This window comes from Euprymna scolopes, chromosome 41 (genome assembly GCF_053919585.1).
Source record: "Euprymna scolopes isolate OS-2025 chromosome 41, ASM5391958v1, whole genome shotgun sequence".
In the NCBI taxonomy this organism is placed as follows: Eukaryota; Metazoa; Mollusca; class Cephalopoda; order Sepiida; family Sepiolidae; genus Euprymna; species Euprymna scolopes.
Window position 1 is genome coordinate 61,669,067 of NC_136522.1, and position 20,817 is coordinate 61,689,883.

The 20,817-nt window shown below is 31.9% G+C and overlaps 1 protein-coding gene across 7 annotated transcripts in view; it reads right to left on the reverse strand.

Annotated features, from left to right (window-relative positions):
* LOC145266536 (uncharacterized) overlaps positions 1–20,817 on the reverse strand; it is a 182,557-nt gene that overhangs the window by 63,585 nt on the left and 98,155 nt on the right. The window lies entirely within an intron of this gene.

Genomic DNA, 20,817 nt, shown 5'->3' on the forward strand with positions numbered 1-20,817 from the left:
TTAATACATAAATGATACTAATTGTTGCAATATTTCCGATACATAATGGGGGGGTATGCTCCCTCAAAGTTGGGGGATTCTATTTATAAATGCTACTGATAGGAACTGACGAATCAAATTAATTCATGTTCTGCTATCAACCAATCAGAAACCAGAATTGCTCCATAAAAATAGAATCTTTTAGCGTTGCAGCACATAATTTTTCGTGTCAGCACGAGAAAGATATTTTGCTTTTTGGCTGCAAAATTATAAAGTCTAGAACCTGTACAGAAAAGCTGCCAACTGAGAATTCTTCATCTCCAAGACTTGTATAGAATAACTGCCCATCGGAAGCTCTTCTGAAACGAAACATGGCTTACAATTCAAAATCAATTTTTAATCCATATCTCAAAAATTCAGAAACATAAACTGCACTATCCCTGACCTTCAAAGAAGCGATAATGCCTGGGATGATGTTTTCATGACCAAAGAACTGATACTAACTATCCCCCTGAATTGAGCATTGTCAGATAAATAATGAACAGAGTTGGACATTAAAAGATTATACAATAGTAAAATTAATTGAAGGGATATTATAGTTTTGTCAGCTTCAAACAGGCAGATACCAAATCTATGGTAGCAATCATTTTCGTTGTAATCTTACAAAACATGAAAATGAGAAGGCGGTGGGTGGGGGGGGGGGCTGAATTTTCCAAACATAAAAACGAAATCTACTGAAAGTAGAAAGAGAATTAAATACAGATTTTTAAAAATGGTAAATTTGACTTCCGAGGAAAAAATTGTGCAAACATGTATGACAACAATTATCTCCGTGTTTCACTTACCTTTTTGGGGAGATAAAAACGAGCTAAATAACTTAAAGAAATTTCTTGAAAAAAAAAGAAAAAAAAAAAGGAAAAAAAGAAAAGAAAAAAAAAAGGAAAAAAAGAAAAAAAAAAAAAGAAAAAAAGAAAAAAAAAAAAAAAGATGCAAACAAAAAACAGACACAAAAAAACACAAAATGAACACATGATAAATTCATGGCAGACAAATGAGATGCACACCCTTCCCATATTAAACATCCTTCTTTTTTTTTTTATATAAAAAAACTGTGTGCCTCCGATAAAAATAGCTTGAAATTTTTTTTTTTTTTTAATGTCAGAATTTATTTGTTTAATCAATGGAACTAATCAAAAAAAAAATAAAATAAAAGAATAAAATAAAATCTATAATTTAAATTTAGCAATTACTAGCAGGGGTGACCGGCGTTGCTCGGGTGTTTGGAGGTGTATGCTGTGCAAAAAAAGCAAAAAAACAAAAGAAATGGTTATTTAAAACTTTGACCCCTATTATGACCCCTTAAAATTTATAGTTTCGGGCTCAAATCACTTTATTAAGTTAGATCCAGGTTCAAGGAACCTATATCTAAAATTTCAAGTGTCTAGACCCAAAATTGTCGGAGGAGTTTGGTAGAGTTCTTAAAGGTCAAATCGTTGAAATTTGACCCCTTAACAGCCAAATTTCTGGCTGACACCCGTCACATCGATTTTCCCAAATCTCAGTACCCGGTATTTCAAATTTCAAGTCTATAGACTCAAAATTGACAGAGTTATTGCGTAGGGAAATGTACACAGACAGACAGACAGACAGACAGACAGACACGTTCACTTTTATAGATATATAGATTAGATTTGGTATGAGTTATCTCCCTTTCAGAAGGAACTCCCATAGAACTGAATAGTTGCCCCACATTTTGGAACATGTACAAATGGTAAATTTTATTTTATTACATATTTTTTAGTTTCATTTAAAATGAAAATTTAAATACTTTTTTTAATTAAAAAAATATAAATTTTTAATTTTTAAATATTTTAAATTAAAACAAAAATTTTTTTTAAAAATAATTTTAAAATAAATATTTTCATTTTTTTTTTTTAAATAATAATTTGAATTGAATTACAAATTTTGGTGTTTGTGTAGATTGGTGATTTTTTAAACTAATCCATTTCAGGTTCTAATACTATTATGTATTTAGCTTTTGTGTAAAAATTGGGATAAATTCCAAAATTCACACAAAAAAATACAGTAGAAAAATAATTACAAGTAAAAAAACTATTTATTGAATTATTGAATTTTATTATGTTTTAATATGGAAAAGTTGTGCAATAATTTTTTTTTTTTTTTTTTGCTTTATCTATTGGGATTGAAATCTTTGAGCTTCACCTTATAATTAAAATCCAAATATTAACTTTTATCAATTTGTGAAGTCGGCTTAATATTAATTTACATTTGAGTTTAGATAATTATTCAAGATTTTAATTTGGGAGGTTCTCGTTTACATAGGTGACTTTTTTTTTTCTTTCCATTTTACATGTAACAAGACGATATTGGTTAACAGCATATTTGACAAAGATTTCAGAACAGAACAAAAAAAAAGCAAGACAAGATAGGTAAAATTTAGTTATGACTTTTTAAGTCAAAGCTGTAATAAGAAAACAGTTAGCGGTAATTAGGACAAATTAGTTTCAAAGTTGGAAACATTTTTTAACCTTAGCTGAAGAGTCTGGAAACAGCGACCTACCCTTTATTAGGGTTAATATCGGAAGTGCGAACCTAGCAGACTCATTTTAGTTACATAAGGATATGGTGGGCGGTGTGTGTGTATTTTGGAGGCGGGGGGGGGGGTAATGCTTTTATTTAGTTTTTTATTTTATTTCTTTGTCTATTTTTATTCTTTTTTTTTTTTTTTGCTTAATCTATCGGGATTGAAATCTTCGAGCTCCACCTTATAATTGAAATCCAATAGTATCACAAACTGATTTATCTCCCTTGACTTAAAGGTTTGCCATTTTAAACCAACTCATTTCAGAATGTAATTGAGGATGATATATCTTTACTTCTTTAAATTTCTTCTTTTTTTTTTTTGCATTGATATTCTTATCAAAACCCTTTCTTCTATTTATTAAAACAGACAAAACAACTTTGTTATATATGGGTCATTGAATTGTATGTATCTGCAAAAGATCTAACTAATTTGCATATTCTTTTAAACATTCATTTTAATTAATTCCCTATTAGTTTTTTTTCGTTTTCTTATGGGATGATCATCTTTAGTTAACTATTATAGATAATTATATTCATGCAGATATTCTACATGATTTATACTTGCATAATATTTGCATAAAAAGGTTATAGTTAACACAAATCTTTTTCTATATATATTTATGTATGTGTAGATATATTTGTTTAAAAAATTTTGCCTACCGAACTCCTCGACAATCTTTTTGTCTACAGACATGAAACTTCATATATAGGGTATTTGAACCCATGTGAAATTTTATATTTGGGTTTTAGCTAGGGAAAAACGGTACAAAAGTGTGAAAATGAACAAAATGGAATTTACCAGGTGAAGGTCAAACGATGGCATTATGAATATGCATGCATGACGTAATAGTTATTAGTCCAGGTTTTAATTTTTAGCCTTGCAACAAATGTGTCTTCATAGCTCAGGCATTAACGTCAAAGGAAAGAGTAAATCCTAAGCTAAACGTTTTGGTTTCGATTCTCGGTGGTGGCGCACAAGTCATTTTTTTTTTTTTTTTTAACTTTTAAAATCATTACTATATAATACATAATAAATACAATATTTGCATTAATAAAAATATCATACTTAAGCATATCTTATGACTGGGCAATGCCAGGCGGACTGCTAGTTTTTGTTAAAAATGCATCATTTTTTGTAATTCTTGGTATATATACTAATTTTGATATGAAACATAAGTACATAATAATGTTTTCACCTGAAATGCGTTTGTTTAAAAGATCACAAATCCATGTAATCACCTAATAATATCAATATTACAATTAAGGAGCAGAATTTCAGTTTTTTGATGGAGAATCTAGAGTTCGTTTTGGAAATGGCCAGATTTGAAAACCATGAAAAACAAGTGAAGCATGCATGGTCCCCCGTGAGTGCACAGTGAACGAAGCATAAAAAAAAATGACTAAGTTCAGCATTTGCCCCCTCTCCCTATTTAACCCCAAAAGTCCCCAAGGGATGTCAGATCCAGGTGAAAATGAACAAACGGTGCAGTTTTAGGTCTTAACATATGTAAATTTGAATTCTGCACCATGCAAAAAAGAAATGACTAAGTCAATCATTTGCCTCCCCCCTAACATCCCCAAGGTCTTAACATATTTAAATTTGAGTTCAGCATCATGCAAAACTGCTAAATAGACATACACAGAAAATTTTGGACAGATATGGTAAAATAGTCCCAAAAATGGAGTGTTTTTATTAGCCCTAAAAGAACCCCTGGGGCACACCCAAATTATCGCGAAGTATTAACAAACAAAATTATATAGAAATAAGTTATTTACAACTTTTCAGAAAATTTTATAAAAATCCAAGGCATCAGTTTTTTTTTAATAAACACAAAAGTGTCAATTTTAGCGATTTTAACCTGAAAGGTACCCCTAGGGGAGGCAACCAGAATTTTCCCAGAAAATCCGTCCTGTCACATTTTACTCATATCATGTTTAATGTTTGTGCAAAGTTTCAAAACATTCCAAAGCAAAGTTATTGAGAAAAGTTCAGACAGACAAACGGACGAACGGACAAGGATGAATTGACAGGTCCACCCTCCTTTTTAAATTTTTGGAATTTATACTAATGTTTCAACCTGAAATGTGTATGTTTAAAAGATCACCTATCTACACAAGCATCCATATATATATATATATATATATATATATATATCCCTATTTACAATGCCTCCCCACGGGACAGAGTTAGACACCAGGGTCGTTTTTTAACGTGGAGAAAAGGAACAAAAATAAAAATTGTCTCAGTCGTGAAGGATTTCTCCTCCACTGACAAAGAACAAGAAATTGAAGTGCAGCATCTGAAGAACAGATGGTATTTATTTGCTCCCCCACCGAGCAAATTAGGCACAAGGCCGATTTTTAATGTGAGGAGTTAAGGGGAAATGGGGACCAACTCCCCGGGGAGTAAGGGAGCTGGATAGTGACAATTGGTATGAAGGGTTGCCCCTACATTGACCAAGGTCTTATATGTGGGGTCGCCCCCACATATGGTCTCTGCTTGCAGTATCTGTCGGAACAGATACTACACTTTGATCTTGTCCCGAAGGCCAAGTATATATATATATATATATATATATATATATATATATATATTAGTGATGGGACGATTCCAATATGTTTCCCCAATTCTGATACAATTACCCATTCCATAGTAAATTACAGATTCCGATTCTTTATAAATCTCTAAATATTTAACTATATAGTTGTTATTTTCCCTGATTTCTGTAAAAAAAAAAATAAAAAATAAAAAATAAAATAAAAAAACCCAGGTTAAATATGCAGATATTTTTTCTGAACGTAAAATTATACTTGTGGAGGATGATCTAAAGATTTTAGTTTTACTGGTATTTTAAAATCAATAAATATTTATTATTTTATCATTGTTACCAGCAATGGAAGATTTTGGTTTAAAAAAAAAAAAAATCAAATAGAAAAACACAAAAGAATCGTTTTGGCATCGGAAGATAGGCACCAATTTTTTCAATTCTGATGCTGATTCCCCCAAAATTTGTCGATTTTTCCGATTCCCAATTCCAATTAATCGTCCCAACACTACTATCTACACAAGCATTCAAATTTTGTTGCATTTTTTTATGAGCAGGGAGAGAAGGGTGTGTCCCATCCCATATGCCTGCCACATCGATTTTTAACCGAAATGAAACACATAATTTATTTCCAGGTGAGAATCAGGTATCATCAATCAGGCATGTTCCCAAGACAGGTGACATTGTATCCCCTGGCCCTGGGTTGGATCCAATCATGATATACGTGACCCTGGGGAAAAAACAAAATATACACGGAGCAGTGAAAAGGGGAAAAAAAATTAGATAAAAACGAGAAACATTTGAAGACAACTTATGAAAAAAGAAGGAAAAGTGAAGAAAAAGAAAAAAAAGCAAAACGTGAAAAAACAAGGGAGATAAGTCAGTTTGTCATATGACAAATGACTACAATAGACTAAACTGTTAAAACTACATTATAAATTTTATTTATTTTTCATATTCAATCATGATATACATGACTCTGGGGAAAAACAAAATATATACAGAGTAATGAACAAAAAAAAAAAAAAAAAAAAAAAAAAAAAAAAAAAAACTCAGAGACCAAACAGCATTCTAATAATATCCTAACGTTCAATTTTAAAAAAAAAAAATTCCAATACATGATTTGGATATTTTTATACTAGAAAATGTTTATAACTGAAAGCTTAAGATTTAGATATCTTAAGAAATTGAAAGAACAAGATTACTTTAAAAAAATAAAAAAATGAAAAAAAAATAAAGATTTAAATTGCTATACCAAACTAAAAGAAACCCCGTCCCAGGGCAGGTAAAATTAATTCCCCCCAAATAGAACAGTTTTTCACTTTTATTTATTTTTTTTTTTTTAATTTTCTTCCTGTGAAGATTGTAACGCTGGGTATGGGGCAGCCAAACCAGCTGCCAACATTGGCCTGCTTTTTATTGAAACCAACCGAGAGCTCTTTTTATTCTCCTTGTTGTTCCCTTAAGTGCAATTATGTCCTTTTATGAAGATTAAAATCAAACTTATTAAATCACAACATGAGTTTATTGTGAAAAAAAAAAAAAAAAAAAAAAAGAAAAAAAAAATTCTGCATAGGCATTAAAATTTTTTGTTAAATATTTTTACATGGAGAATATTTTTGTAGTTAAAATCTATTGAGAAATACACATTTTGTATTGAGAAATGCACACTTTAAATATGTAAACATTAGTTAAAGTTATCTTTATAGTGAAAAGGCAGCCATTTTGAAATATTTGTTATTCTTTACCGAATGTTTACATATTTAAAATGTGTATTTCTCAATACAAAATGTGTATTTCTCAATAGATTTTAATTTAAAACGATTCCTCATATGATATTTAACAAAAAGAAATTTTAAGAACCTACACAGAATCTTTTTTTTTCTTCTTGCAATAAAATCACCATGCAATTTAGTGAATTTTGCCACTAAACTTTATGTCTAGAATCCTTATTCCAAGTTTGATAAAATTTCATTTTGATTTTAGAAAATGGCTAAAATCGGAGGCTTAAGCTTAAGCGAACTAAAGAAATAAAAAATCAAGACATCTTGCTTAGAACTGGTATTAAATGCAAATCTGAAATATTTAAAGATGAGCACATATCATACCCCCTTAAAAACACTTTAAAACATACCAAACCAATTGAAATTTGGTGAATATTTATTAATTGATGTCTAATACCTATTATTAAAATTTCCCCCAAATCGGAAGTATTTGAATTTTCATGAAGAGTTACCAACCACTCTTTGTGAGCTCCAGTCTATGCCCAACCCCTTGCCAAACTTTCACAAAAAAAATCACTTGACTAGCTACAACCACTATCAACAATTTTCCCCGCTCTCTATCTGCGCCTAAATTTAAACGCAGATTCTATAAACAATGCTTCTTTCCTACAACTGGCCGCATGTTAAAAACTTATCAGCTGGGTTGCTTCCTAGACGACTACAATATGGTAGCCTTCAAGTCCAATGTAAACAAATTCTTGTTGGGCTGTCTCCTTGAATAATCAAATTCTACCCAATTTACAGCATTAACGATTACTACACTACCACCCTACATTTATTAAACCTTATCCTCGAGTGGCTTTCAGGCCCTGATAAGTGGCGAGTTCCTTGTAAAAAGAAAACAAAAAAACATGGAGCAGTGAAAAACAAAAATGATACATATGATAAAAAAGAAGATGACATTTGAAACAAGTTAAGAAAGAAAAAATATGAAAGAACAAGGGAGATAAGTCAGTGTGCCATGGAAGAAACCGATAAAATTACATTATTCGATTATTATTTTTTTCTTTTTTTGTAATCATTTTCAACTCAAATGATTTTGCATGATTTTTTTTATAATTTTTACTAATTTCGCCATGACAATCACGCAATAGTTTTTTATTATTATTTTTATTATTTAAACTTAAAACGCATTTTTTTTTTAAATATTGAATTATACACGGGGAAACTACTAATTTTAAATACAGGGGAGGTAACTGCAATCCAGCATTTTGACATAATCCGTGTTTTCAATTCAAGTCTGCCAGTAGAAAATGTCGAACAGATTAGTATCTGAGGTTTTGGAAAGAAAAAAAATGAATAAATAAAAATAAAAAAAAATAGGTCTAGCACCTATTTTATTTTTTCATTTTGGGGGAATTTTTGTCTTTTTTACTAATTTCAATATGGCACATAATGACGCAATAGTATTTTTAGTTAAAATACATTTTTTTTTTTTTGATTTTTGCACAAGTACCCGTTTGTTTTTTTTTTCTTCACAAGAAATAATTTTAAAGGAATTTAAAAATAAAAGTGAAATTTAAAAAAAAAAAAAAATACTCCCTGATAATATAATAATAGCAATGTTCATAAATTCAATTTATTTGCAGGGAGAATAATATTTACCCTTCCCTTTTTAGAACTTTTTTTTTTACGCCAAATAAGGCATATTGTCACTTGGATGTAACGGATTATTACTATTTGAGACCATGCCTAACAGGTGACTGTGGGGTGTTGAGCAGCGAGATGTCTGTTCACATTACATTTAAACTTCTGCATGTTAGTATAATCAGGGAAACAGGAAATAGGGAGGGAATTCAAAAATCTAGTAGTCTGAGAGAAGAAAGAAACTATTAGAATAGAAGGCTTTCCGGCATCTATGAACCTCAATAGTAAAAGGGTGGGATTTTATTATTTGTCGGAAGTATGTACATTGAAAGGGCACATACATTCCATTAAAGTACTTGTAAAACAGACATAGTGATGGGACAGAGGTTGGAATTTGGCCGATAATGTGGGACCTATTAGATTTAAGACTTCTTTTTTTTTTTTTGGACTCTTAGAGTGAGAGACTAGTGGTAGATGCACTAGCCCAAATGTGGTAACAGTACTCCATGCATGGACGAATTGTGGCTTTGTAAAGGTATAGGATACTCTCTGGTGCAAATAATTTTCTAGCATGGTAGTGGGAGCCCACCTTCTTTGCAGCAGCCTTGGCAATGCCCTCAATATATTTGTTCCAATTCATGTTACCTGTGAATGTCAAGCCAATAAATTTAAAGGATAACTTCTCAGGTAGGGTGATATTTGTAATGGAAATCGATGGTTGGGAAGGTTTTTTTGTAGTTGCTAAAGGAAAGAAGCTTATTCTTAGCAGCATTAAATGTTATCATTCAATTCTGGCCCCTATTCACTACAAACTGATGGTTGTTTTCTAGGGTTTCTGACGTTGCTTTGGATATGTGTACATTATACATGTCTATTATAGACCATGGTATCATGTTGAAAAAATTTTTTTTAAATGACTGACCAAAATTATATTGTTTCTGCACTTTTTGAGATGAACATTAATTATTCATATTATTTGGAGTCTTCGGACTACTGTTCTCATCTGGAGTGTCATTTTCACAAGCTTTCAGTCAATGTAACCTCTGACCTTTTTTAGGGGTATCTCGTTGAACTCTGAAATCCGTACCGCATCCTTTTATTTAATATGTGGAGGTAGTTTGTTCTAGTTCTATCAACCATAACCAGGAAAAGTCTTATGTAATTTGTTAAACTATTGCCTCTATATAAATAAAGGGTTCCTTACAGACAACGGATAAAAGTGTTAGATCATCATCCGTTCTAGTTAGCAGATTAGGTTATCAGTCAAGTTTTTTTTTTCACTCACGTTCACCCTAACAAGGCATATTGCCACTTGAATGTGAGGGGCTATTATTTGGGACCATGCCTAGGAAAGATTAAGAAGATGTTGGTTCACGTCACATTTAAACTTCTAAATATCAGTACAATCAGGGAAGCAGGTAGCAGGAAGGGAATTCCAAAGTCTAGCTGTTCAAGGGAAGAAACTATTAAAAGCTTTCTGGCATTTAGGGACCTCAACAGTGAAGGGGTGAGATTTTGTTGCTAAGCAAGTTTGTCGGGGATATGCACATCGAGGGGGCACAAGTGCAACGAGTTCATCAGAGCACATTCCATTAAAATATCTGTAAAACAGGCACAGAGATGCGACATTGTGGCTTAGTTGACAAAGTTGAACCTGTTAGATTGGAAACTCTTTTTTGGAACCTATGCAACAATACATATACACATACTTAACTTTATATCGAGATAAGCAGAGAGCACATACAGCACTTGGAATTCCCAAATGGTCACCCATCTGGTATTAGCCAGGCTCAATGTTGCTTAACTTTGGAGATCTCATAAGAACAACGGTGTGTCAACGTAATTATAGAAATAGAAATATATAAACATATACACATACTTAACTTTATATCGAAATTTACATGTTAGACCGTAGTTCATATAAATAGAAATTGTGATATTATTCCCCTCCCATCCTATTGGCATAGTTTTCTTTTCAGACTTAAAGAAAGAAATCTGAAGAATGCCAGTTGTGGTTGTTACCAATTGAGAATTATGTAATGTGCGATGTTTCTGGAATTTATGACATATGTGAAGTATGTGTTTCTGGAAATGATGAAATGTCAGCTGTGTTTTTTGAGGATGGTGATATGTTTTTGGTGAGGCATGATGAAATATGTAATGTATTTCAGGAGATGGTGAAATATGTAATGTGTTGGGAGATGATGGTGAAAGGTGTGACATGTTTTTCCGAAAGGTGTAATGTGTGATATTTCAGGAAATGGTGAAATATGTAATGTCTGTTTGAAGGAATGGAGCTCAATACATTTTGGAAGAAACACAAGTAGCTCCCCAAAATGAATAAATCGGTCATATATATATATATATATATATATTTTGTATACAGAAAGTTGTTAGATGAGATAAGTCATTGGTACCGTCGGTTTCAAGCCCGATAATTAGGATCGTTTTAGATATCCATATCAAGCTCTCTTCAGCCAATACTCATCAAAATATAAATACGCTCTTATTTTTCGGATTTTCTCTTTTAAATGAGCACTTTGCTGGATTTCTTTTTCAAAAAAAAAAAAAAAAAAAAATCATTATATATATATATATATATATATATATATATATTTCATGTTATTTATTTGTTTGTTCGCAATACTTTTTGAATGAATTCAATTACTTATATGTAAGTGCATTTTTACTTAAATGCGAGTTGGGAATAGTTTTCCCCTTTTACCAATTTGGTGCCCCCAAATGGGGAGTGGCATATATATTTTTTATTTTTTTACATATAATTATCCACTCACATGTGTTTCGTCGTCTACTATGCATCAGAGTGGCTGAAGCTAGCGAGATTTGAAATCGGGACCCCATGGAAAGAAGCCTAAACGTCTACCACTGGTCTATATCACGATTTTTTTTATGTAGATGTTAGTTATTTGTTTTTGTTCACTATATATATGTGTGTCATCCCCATACAGTATAGTATTGCTGTATCACAACTCATTAGTGCGGCTATATATATATATATATATATATATACACACACACACACACACACGTATGTACTAGCAAAGATACTCTCACTTTGCGCAGGATTTTGCTGTATGTTTGGGTATCCACTTCGCAGGCACTCTTGCAGTTGAGTAAATGAATGTTGTTATAAAAGCAACTGTTTCTTAAGGTGTTTAAAATTTTTTAAAACGACCTCCTAAAGTGACTGAAATCCAACTATGAACTTTAAAGCAAATAGGTTATATCAAAGTTGATATATTGTTACACATCGTCCAAGGATGGAATACTGCTGCCATATCTGGGCAGGAGCTGCTAAAAACAGCCTATCCTGCCTTGACAGAGTACAAAATAGACTTTGTGGCTTAGTGGGGGATGCCCTTTTTTCTACCCTGCAACCTCTCTCCCACAGAAGAGACGTTGCGAGCTTATCCTTGTTTTATCGTTACTTCCATGGCAGGTGCTCGTCTGAACTCCAATCTCTGGTTCCCCCTCGCCAATCTTTCACGAAAAACACCCGTCTAGCTGAATCCACTGTGAAAAATTTCCCCCACTCTTTATCTGTGCCTAAATCAAAACGTAGATTCCATGAACAAAGCTTCATTCTTAGAACTGCACGCCTGTGGAACTCTGTTCCGTCTGCCTGCTTCCCACCTGACTACAACCTGGATGTCTTCAAGTCCAATGTTAACAAATTCCTAATGAACCGCCCCCTTAAGTAAACGCTTCATTAAATCTCCACACTAACGTACTGTACTTGCAATAACCCTTATCCCTGAGTGGCTTCCGGGCCTTGATAAGTGGTGACCCCGTGTAAAAATTGTTTGGTATCACAGGACTTTGTCTGTGCACTCGGGTTATATGCATCACAAAAAAAGATCCTTAAATGATCCATTACATTGGTTTGGGCAGTTTTATTTTGGAGGGTCAAAGTTAGACACAGTACAATAAATTTTGGCTTATGTTAAGGATCACTATCATGCCAAATTTCATTAAGATTGGTTGAGGGAATGGAGGTGGAGGAGGGTAATCTGATTCAAACTCACAAAGAAGTTGGCCGGCACCATGGTGGCTGTCCTCGGAATAGTGGTGAACCCAAACCTGGTGTGCACTATCCCTAGATAGGGCAGTTTATGAAGAGCTGCACCAAATACGACCTTAACCTTTGACCTTGAAAAACAGTGTGCACCATCTCTAGGTCAGAGACTATCAGCACGTCAGGTTTCATTATGATCAGTCCAGTGATGTGGGATGTAGTAGAGTTGTACACACAGATACACATACACGAACGCTACTATTTTATAAGTGACAATGTGTAGGTGTGTGAGGACAGCTCTTAACCTATATACTCAACAAAATTTTGTATCTACAGACTTTAATTTTGGTATATAGGATATTCAGACGTGGAAAACTTTAATTGGTTTTCATCTGGAAAAAAAGGGTTGCTAAGAGGTCAAAATTGAAAAATTGGAATAAAGGGGGGTCATCGGATTTCTATTCACATGACAAATTCCTGATGTTAAGAAAAAGTAGGTTTGAAAACACAGATTGTATAAAGCTGGCCTAATGGCTATCGTACTTGACTCATTGTCTTTAAGTTTTGGTTTCGATCTCAGATCGAGTTTTTTTTTTTACTTACAAGAGATGAACTGTTTAGAAAAAAAACCATAATATTCGCATGCACATGTCTCAGTTTCTGTATGAATTAAAATATAATATTTATGCAAATTTTACCACTGGGAAATACCATGGCCTGCTAGTATATATATATAAAAGTGACCTTGTCTGTCTGCCTGTCTGTGCGTGTGAGGAACAGTCTCTACCAAACTATTCTGCCAATTTTTGGTTTACAGACTTGAAACTTGATATGTAGGAGATTTGGATTTGTGGAACAAATTTGATTTGGTGTTTAGCTGGTAAAAATAGCTGGTAAGTGGTCAAAATATTAAAAAAAAAACTGAAACTTGGCAGGTATAAGTAAACTTCAAGTGCTCTTCTATACATGCACAAATATACATTTATAGGTTAAACAACCTTAGCTTTAAACTTTTTTATGTGCATATGGACGTGGCTCAGAAGATAAATAAGGCTGGCAAGCTTTATCTTTTGGTTTCAGTTCTATCCGTTTTGGTTTCAGTTTTTTTTTTTTTTTTTTTTTTTTTTACAAGGGTGTCACCACTTATCAAGGCCCAGAGGCCACTCGAGGATAAGGGTTAATAGGTATACATTAGTCATTGTGATTTTAGCACAGTAAACAGTAGGAATTTTGTAACTTGGATTACTTAGGGGGACGATTCAATTAGAACTTTTCACATTGGACTTTTTCTTTTTTTTTTTTTTTTCCATAGGCATCAACTCATTATCAAGGCCAAGAGGCCACTCAAGGATAAGGGTTAAAGAGTGTACAGTAGAAATTGGACAATATAATAATCATTAGTAATGAAAATTTGTTAAATTTGATAACTTATATGGAACGGCTCATCAAGAACTTATTTACGTTAGACTTGAAGACAACCATATTGTAGTCAGCCGGAAAGCAGGAAAACGGAAGACAATTCCACAGGCGTGCAGTTCTAATAAAAAAGCTTTGTTCATGGAATCTACGTTTAGGTTTAGGCACAGATAAAGAGTGGGGGGAATTATTGATAGTGTTTACAGCTAGACGAGTGTTTCTTGTGAAAGTTCTACTATATATTGAGTTTAGAGTATTGGCTTTATAATAATAAATTTGAAATCTGCATAGATTTAAATATATTTAAGTGTATTTTACGCCTGAGCTGCACCAGGGAGGCCACTACTATATAATGGGTACAATATAATAATCAACAGATAATTGGCTCTATAATAATAAGTACAAAATCTGCAAGAATTAAAATATCATATTTAAGTGTATCTTATGACCAGGCAACGCCAGGTGACCTGCTAGTGCATATATAAGAAAACAAATGCAAAAAAAAAAAAAAAAAACTTTTTCATGCAAAGGGTTTATAAAATGGGGAGAAAAAAATGTAAGCAATCAGAGGATACATTAAAAGTAAAGGATTAAAAAACAGGTGAAAAGATATGGGGAGATCAAGTATTATCAATACGAAAAGACGATAGGAGATATTGTTCCCATAGGAAAAATCTGGAATGATGCTGTTGACACGCTGAATGAAATTAAAATCCAGAATGCGCGTCGTAATCCAAAAAGATTGTAATTTTTTTTTAAATCTTATTACTGAAAATTTATTCCAAATTTTCAATAAAAAAAAAAACCTGTAAAGAAGGTATACAAAATGTTAACTATCCGACAAGAAGTACAAATAAACAAGAAAGATCTTATTCCGTGGAGTTTCGGAAAATGCAATTCTCCTCATCAGAGGAAAGAGGTTTGCAAAATATACAATAATTTTTGCAGGTTAATGCCTTAAAGGAAACTACAAATATGAAGTTACTAATATTTGCCTCAAAAAAAGATATTTAACAGTCAGTGAAAGTTTATAGGGATTCAGTGAGATTAAGAAAGAAAAGGTAAAGAATAAGGATATGGTAAAAATCCAATGAATAAGACGGCAAAATCCAGAGCAGGAAAAATCCAAAATGAGTTCATTGAAAATCCATTGGCAAAACAGAATTATAGATGTCCAGGATAAATTTAGGTTTCCAGAAAAAAACATCGGATCATGGAGAAGTGAAATTCCAGTATTTTTTATATGACATTTAAAAAAAAACAAAAAAAAAAAAAAAAAAAACGGATATATATATATATATATATATATATATATATATATATCCGTTTTTTTTTTTTTTTTTTTAAATATATATATATTTTATATATGTGTGTGTGTGTGTGTGTGTGTGTGTGTGTGTAGAGAAATAAAAAGGAACAAACCGTATTATGTGTTCATCAACTTTTCGTCTTTATTTCAAGACTTCCTCTGGACGAATGAGATTAAGAAACAAAAACTACCAGTACAAAATATTTGAAAATGTTTCACGTGCACAGTGTGATGCAGTTCTGTTTCAGAAAAACGGAAAAAGACGTTGGAAATTCAAAAAGGAGGAGGGGAGGGCTGGCGCTGTTAAAAGGGGGAAATTTCAGTGATGTCATATAGACGTTAATGTAACTTTAAAAATATGAACGCAGTTAATATTCTTACTGGAAAAAAAGATATATCTGTTGAAATTCAAATATAGGTTTGTAACAGAAATGAAATGAGTGTTTTTTATGTATATATATATATATATATATATATATATATATATACATAGTATGTTTCTTAGGGGCATTGAACTTTAAATTGACAACTATTTAATTGAATTGTAGATTTAGCAACTATCGGTTATTTTGAGTCTAGCCTGGTTTGGCAATTCATCAAGAAAAGACTAACACCTGAGCAGTTTTTGCAAAGTGCATTTATTCTGCATAAATTTTTTTTAATTTAAAATAAAAATTGTTTAAAAAGCTGTTTAACTTGATTTTTCATTTTTTTTTTTTTTATTTATTCTACATAAGTAAAAAAAAAAAAGTGCGCGCGCCCCAACATCACATCCGCCCCCCCCCCGCTCGTGCCCCCAATGTAAACAGTAAAATCTTCGGAAAATGTTAAATGGTGTTCTAATTGGTAAATGTCGGTGTGTTACTGACGGAAAAACGTTTAACTAAACTGCAAAAGCACCTATTAAGCCACATAAGTTCTAGCGGTGTCAGAAATTTCGTGAAAAATAGTGAATAATTCCACCCCATCTTTCCAAGCTTATAACTCCTCGAAAAATGCAATTCAAGCCCTAATTTTTTTTTTTTTCAATTAAAGGAGCAAGGACCAAGATTTCATTAAAAAAACAAAAAAAAAAAAAAAAAAAAAAAGTGTTTTTTTTTTTAAAAGGTTTTAAACTTCGGACTTTACAGGTAAAATTCTATAAGAACACTATGTTTTTTTTTGTTTTAAATTTGAATATATTATGTATTGACCTTTTCTCTTCAATTTGTGAGTAAATAATTATGTACTCATCGGGTTCTAAATTAATTATTATTAGACATTTACAAAATGGGAGGCGTGAATTATTCGACCCCCTGTCTTTCCAAGCTTATAACTCCTCGAAAAATGTAATTCAAGCCCTAATTTTTTTTTCAATTAAAGGAGCAAGGACCAAGGTTCCATTAAAAAAAAAAAAGAAAAGAAAAAACAAATGACGTGGTTTAAAAAAAAAAGGTTTTAAACTTCAAACTTTACAGGTGAAATTCTAAAAGAACACTATGTTTTTTTTTTTTTTAATTTGAATATATTATGTATTGACCTTTTCTCTTCAATTTGTGAGTAAATAATTATGTACTCATCGGGTTACTAAATTAAGTATTTACTTTTTAATAGACACTTAAAAATTGGGATGGGGGGGGTCGTGAATTTAAAAAAAAAACGTTTGTCTAAAATATTATATTCGATTTATTGGAAAGAACATAAAATTTCACATTTACCCTGAAAATATCGTAAAAATAGAATCAATAGAAAAATTTTGATAGATTTTTAAAATTTAAAAATTTAAAAATATTGAGTTTAAAAATTGAAAAATATTGAGTTCGGAAAATTCATTACTGTTTAAAAAAAAAAAATTGTTTCTATTACTTTTAAAACAACTGTAATAGTTTATTTTGGAAGTATAATCCATAAAGAAAATAAATAACCCACTTTTAACAGAGAAATTCCGAGATTTTTATATTGTATTCGCAGTTTCGTGTTAGGGGTGTCAAAAATTCCTACAAAAATTCTGATACTGCTACATAAGTTCTATAATTGAATCCCCCTCCCGCAAAAAAAAGAATGAAAAACATAAAGATGCTTGGTGCTTATGTTTTTGTAAAAATCACGTTAAAAACTACGTGAGACAAAAAACAAAAAAAAAAGTCCCCCAATTTGTTGTACTTTTCTTTAACTGTAAGTCATTAAAAAAAGTGTCAGTCCGTAATTTTTTGATTGGTACGCCATGTGAGAAGGCAGTTTACTAGGTGAAGCAAGCCGTCGTTCATGCTGCAGCGCACGCGCGTAGCGTAAACGGAAGCTGCAAAATGGTGGAAAGTTATTCGTGGGTTCGGGGGTTAATACCATGCAAACGGTAAATTTGCCCCAAGTTTGACTATCAGATTCGTTGTCAGCGACCTCAATTACCTATACAAACAAATTAGAGTGGTCGGTGTTCTGTAGTAGAGGATCTGGATATTTACCCTCATTTTTGCCCGTACTTAAATAATACAAATAATTCGTTGATTAAAAATAGAGTAATGAAAGTTTTAAAATTATTAGTACCCTAAGGCTTACTTGGCCAAAAACGTGGTGAGACAACAACAACTATGGATGGCCGTAATTACTGAGAATGCAGTTAGGAGATGCGGAATTCCTGTCGCGGTTACCACCTGACGATGGCCAGAGGAATAGTTGGCCGAAACGTCGTGAAACAACAACTAAGAAAGATGATAATAATAGTCCGCATTAAAAATAAATTAATAGTGTTTTATTTTATAATTTAAAATTTTTATTTTATAATTTAAACTATTGAACAATACAAATAATACGTTGGTTAAAAAAAATAATAATAATGAAAGATAAAGTTTTAAAATGATTAAATGTGTTTTTTTTTTTATAATTTAAAATTTTAAACGAACAACTGTTACAATACAAATAATATGTCGGTTTAAAAAATAAAAAAAAAAACAAAAAAAACTTCACCTTGCATTTTTTTTTTTTTTTTTTTTTTTTTTTTACAACGTGAATAATTTAAACTAAATTTTAATCATAGGATTACATTTTCAATAATCACGTCTGTTTACATGAACCAAGTGCAAAAGAGATTCAGACAATTGCACTTAAGGGAACAGCGAGGATACTAAAAAGAGCTCTCGGTTGGTTTCAATAAAAAAGCGGGGCAATGTTGGCAGCTGGTTTGGCTGCCCCATACCCAGCATTACAATCTTCAAAGGAAGAAAAATAAAATAAAATAAAATAAAATAAATAAAAAAAAAAAAAAAGCTATATACCGGTGCCGACCCAACGTGTCCCTTTTTGCGATAATACAGTTCGAGGTTATTTGTACAACTAAACGGCAAGTGCTTAAAATAAAAACAGATACACGTTCGTAATTAATTTAAATTTTAACCACGTGTTGATGTACAAAAGAAAATGAAACTAATTCCCCCCCCTTTTTTTTTGTCGTACAAGGGTTGAGAATCGCCGAATTTGTTTACCTCCGAGCGGCGGCAGGTCATGAAACCATGCGTAATCGCCTTGAAATCTGATCCATCTCAAGGGGAAAAAACACAGAATTTCCCATTAAAAAAAAAAAAAAAAGGTTAGCTGCCATAAAATGCTAGAATGGCCCAGAAATGTGAAGTAGAGGGGGGGGGGTCATTTTTCGTTTAATTTATATGCAAAACTGATCCCGACCCATCACGGTCTAAATTCTATTTTTTTTTCCGCCAAGTTTTTCAGGGTGTTACTGTTGATATGAAATCGCCCCCAAAAAGTAGAAATTTCATTGGTTGGGTGAAGGAAGGAATGATTTAGCTGAGAGTGTTAATATACAATAAAACCTAAACTTTATAAATAGAAAAACCAACTGGTGTGCAGTGTGCACTGCAGTGGGCAGTGAGTGCACACTCATAAATTATATCTGACTCAGTAAAAAGGAGTGTTTGGAATTTTTAACTAATACGTCATGTGGAATAATATGACATCAGCTAAAACGGGATACTCACAATTTTTTAAGGAGTTTCTCCTTTTTGAAAAAAAGAAGATGCCGGCTTTTTTTTTTTTTTTTTTTTTTTAACATACTAGCAGAGGCGCCCGCCCGGCCTTGTCCGGTCGTAAAAAATGTTTCAATATGTTGATTTTTACAATTTCATATATATTATTCTAGTGTCAATTCTCTATCGTGTACCCAATAGTAGCGATTTCAAAAGTTAAAAAAAATAAAAATAAAAAATATGACTTGGTGCCATCAGCCAGAATCGATACAGAAAGCAAAACGTATGAAGAATTCTTGGTAAAATTATTTATTACAAGAGTCAAGCAAGAACGCAAATACTTATCTCCCTTTTCGCGAATTTAATGGCCTTCGTTTTGGTTTAGATTTGGGGGGGGGGCTTCTATATTATAATAACGATAAAAAATATTGCATTTCAAGTAAAACAAATGGTACCTACGTAATCGCCAGGTCTCAAATAATAACATATCCAAAAATTAGGAAAAACGATATAATATATAATTTATATAATTTATATAATTAAATAATTGTTTTGGGTTTGTATTACTGTAAAGTTATCAAAAACAAATATATAACAAATAAATGTTATTACTTTTCTACCTAATCGGATATGTTTTTATTTAATGTAACATGTTTATTCAGCTCGGAGAACGTACAGTGTTTATCGATGTAATACATTTTTAATTTTCCAATACATCGACGATGTATTGGAAAATTAAAAATGGCGCCCGACTCTCTCTGTGACACGGTAAGTTTGGGAAAAGGAGTTAAAAATAAAAGATATACAAAATACTGTTAAAAATCCACCGAATATATGTCAGCCTATGTCACGGTAACATATATTGAGCGAGTTTCTAACAGTATTTTGTCTAGTTTTTTATTGTTAACTCCTTTTCCCAAACTTACTGTGTAAAAGAGAGAGTCGGGCTCCATTTTAAACTTTCCAATACAGCGGTAAACACTGTATGTTTTTCCAGCTGAATAAACATGTTACATTAAATAAAAACACTAGAAAATTATCCAGTTTGGTAGAAAAGTCTTGCCTTTGGTAATATTTCTTTGTTATATATTTGTTTTTGACAACTTTTTCGAATTTATGTTTCGTCGTAAAACTAGTGTTAAAATTAATGAACTTTTTTTAAAATAAAATATTTGTTTTATTATTTGAAAATACAAGTTTTTTTTTTTTTTTTCGTGATAACACAAGTGTTAAAACTAAAGTAATTATTTTTAAATGAATATATGGTTTCGTATTTCGTGTCTTGGCTCCGCGACTCCGTTCGGTTCCATAATTAGCCGTATCCACTTCCAGTAGCTTGATTTTTCAGAGCACTGATCTTGGACATTACCCTTTTTTTTTTAAACATTAAAAAAAAAAAAATTTCACTGTCAACATTTATTGGGTGGGTTTCTATCACCATTTTGTTTTATTTCTTATTTTTAAGTGATTATCGCGTCTTCAAAAACATCGCGGCTATCTTTTCTTTTTTTCTCCGGCAGCGTTCAGTATTAGTCGTTTTCGAACCGAATAAACCTTTTACATTGAATAAAAACACTAAAAACTTCCAGTTAGGTAGAAA